The sequence below is a fragment of the Syngnathus floridae genome, chromosome 4 (genome assembly GCF_059516105.1).
Source record: "Syngnathus floridae isolate MCC-2025c chromosome 4, RoL_Sflo_1.0, whole genome shotgun sequence".
Lineage (NCBI taxonomy): Eukaryota > Metazoa > Chordata > Actinopteri > Syngnathiformes > Syngnathidae > Syngnathus > Syngnathus floridae.
Window position 1 is genome coordinate 7,204,825 of NC_142416.1, and position 3,207 is coordinate 7,208,031.

Below are 3,207 nucleotides of genomic sequence, written 5' to 3' on the forward strand. Positions count from 1 at the left end.
GTTTCTTGAAGTCCGTGATGCTCTGCAGGCCTTTCCACACTGTTGAGGGATCAGGATTGGCAGAGAGGTGTCTCTCCAGGCTCTCCCGTAACACCTCCTGGCTTTCCTGACCTCTCGGTTCAGTGTGTTTCTGGTCTGCTTGAACAGGTCCCGGTCGCCGCTCCTGTAGGCCTCCTCCTTGACTTTGCGCAGCCTCCTAAGGTTCGGTGTAAACCAAGGTTTGTCGTTGTTGTACGTGCAGAAGGTCTTAGTCTGCACACACAGATCCTCACAAAAACTGATGTATGATGTGACAGTGTCAGTGAGTTCATGCAAGTCTGAATCTGCAGCTTCGAAAACTCTCCAATCGGTGCAGTCAAAGCAGGCTTGGAGGTTCTGCCTTGACTCCACTGTCCACTTCCTGACAGTCCTTACCACAGGCTTAGAAGTTTTTAGTTTCTGTCTGTAGGCAGGGATCAGATGAACTAGACAGTGGTCCGAGAGTCCTAAAGCTGCACGAGCCACAGAGTGGTATGCATCCTTAATTACGGTGTAGCAGTGGTCCAGTGTCTGTGCCCCTCTGGTGGGACACGTTATGTGCTGTCTGTATCTGGGGAGTTCGTGTGCGAGGTTCGCCTTGTTAAGATCACCCAGAACAATGATTAGTGAATTTGGTAGAAGTTTCTCCATGTCTGTCACCTGGTCAGCCAGCATCTGCGTGGCTTCACTCGCACGTGCGTGTGGTGGGATGTAAACAGCCGCCATGACGATCGAGGAGAACTCCCGTGGTGAATAGAACGGCCGGCAGTTTATGAAAAGTGTTTCTAGGAGAGGGCTGCAAAACTCTTTCAACACCATGACATCGGTACACCAACGTTCATTAATGTAGAAACAGAGACCACCTCCCTTTGATTTTCCGGAGAGCTCCGCGCTGCGATCTGCACGCGTTAGCCGAAACCCAGCTAGCTCCATGGCGTGGTGGGGGGTTCGTTCGCTAAGCCACGTTTCAACAAAACACAGCGCGGCGGATCTGCTGAAGTCCGTGTTCCTTGAAGTGAGGAGCAGCAGTTCGTCCATCTTGTTCACCAGGGAGCGGACATTTGCCAGATGAATTGACGGTAGGGCAGAACGGAACCCTCTCTGCCTCAGCTTTACGAGGGCTCCGGCTCGTTTTCCGCGTCGCCGCCGTCGCGCTAGCTTGTATAGCACCGCCGCTCCGGCTAAAATCTCCGACAAACAGTCTGAATCAGAGAAAACAGGAGAGAAAATACCAGAAGAAGACTGACCGATGTTTAACAGTGCTTCTCTAGTAAAAGTGATCCGGGATGGACAGCAGAAGACGCAGAAAACACACAAAATAAGACAAAGAAACAGAGAGCGACTCACCGTGGCAGCCATCCGCGGCGCCATCAGATGACGTCCACCAATAATCTTACCAGCCGTATTCACTATGCGCTGCAGGGCCTTAAAGTTCTGTTCAGTGCAGTTACCACCCCAGACAGCGATGCAACTGGTGAGGACGCTCTCAATGGTGCCACGGTAGAATGTAGACAGGACTGCCTGAGGAGCACATGCACGCCTGAGCTTCCGCAGGAAGTACAGGCGGCGCTGAGCTTTCTTTGCCAGTGACGAGGTGTTAGCGGACCAGGAGAGGTCCTCACTGATGTGCACCCCCAGGAACTTAGTGCAGCTCACCCTCTCCACCACAGCACCGTCGATGATCAGCGGCAGGTGTGTTGCGTGACCCTTCCGGAAGTCAACAATGATTTCCTTGGTCTTATTGACGTTCAGCAGGAGGTTGTTGTCCCTGCACCACGTGGTCAGAAGGTCAACTTCCGACCTGTACCGAGTCTCGTCGCCCTTCGTGATGAGACCCACCAGAGTCGTGTCGTCAGCAAACTTCACTATGCGGTTGTCGCTGTAGGTCGCAGTGCAGTCATGCGTCAGCAGGGTGAAGAGCAATGGACTGAGCACGCAGCCCTGGGGGGCCCCCGTGCTCAGCGTGATGCTGGCGGAGATTTTCTCGCCAACACGCACCACCTGAGGCCTCTGACAGAGGAAGTCCAGTAGCCAGTTGCAGAGGGAGGTACTGAGGCCCAGCTTGTCGAGTTTGCAGATGAGTCGCTGCGGCACAATGGTGTTGAAGGCAGAGCTGAAGTCCACAAACAGCAACCTCACATATGAGTCCTTTCTCTCCAGGTGGGTGAGGGCCGAGTGGAGGGCAGAGCAGATGGCATCCTCAGAGGACCGCTTGGCACGGTACGCAAACTGGAAAGTGTCAATGGTGGGGGGGAGAACGGACTTGATGTGCTGCATGACCAGCCGCTCAAAGCACTTCATGATGATGGGCGTCAGTGCCACAGGGTGGTAGTCATTGAAGCAGGACGGTGCAGGTTTCTTCGGCACAGGTACGATGGTGGCAGCCTTGAAACATGAGGGGACAATGGCCTGCTGCAGGGAAACGTTAAAGATGTTCGTGAAGACACCCGACAGCTCCCCAGCGCAGTCCTTCAGCGCTCGACCCGGGATGTTGTCAGGGCCCGCCGCCTTACGGGTGTCAATAGCGGCAAGCGCCCTCCTCACACCGTCGGCAGAGAGGCACAGGGGCTGCTCGTGTGGGGGGGGAGCGGTCTTCAGCGGGCAAGTGCTGTTCTGGGCGTCAAAGCGAGCAAAGAAGCGGTTCAGATCGTTCAGCAGACGGACGTCGCCCTCACAGCTCCTCGGCGCGGGCTTGTAGTCCGTGATGGTCTGAATGCCCCGCCAAAGGCTACGTGCGTCCTTGCTGTCCTTGAAGTGGGTGGAGACCTTGCACGAGAACGTCTTCTTCGCTTCTTTGATGCCTCGGGACAGGTCGGCCCTCGCTGTCCTCAAGCCAGCCTCAACCCTCGCTCTGAAAGCCTTGTCCCTGGCCCTCAACAGTCTGAGGACAGCCCCCGTCAGCCACGGCTTCCAGTTCGCGCGAGTGACGACGGATTTCGAGCAAGTCACATCATCGATGCACTTCGTGATGTAAGAGGTAACAGAGTCAGTATACTCCTCTATGTCCGTCCAATCGTTGTAGGTGGCTGCCTGCTTAAACAAGTCCCAGTCAGTGGTGTCGAAGCAGTCACGAAGTGCATCGGAGGCACCCTCAGGCCACACTCGAACCTGCCTCCGAACCGGCCTGGATGCCTTTACCAATTGTCTGTATGCAGGCAAAAGCAAAACGGTGAGATGGTCAGAAAGCCC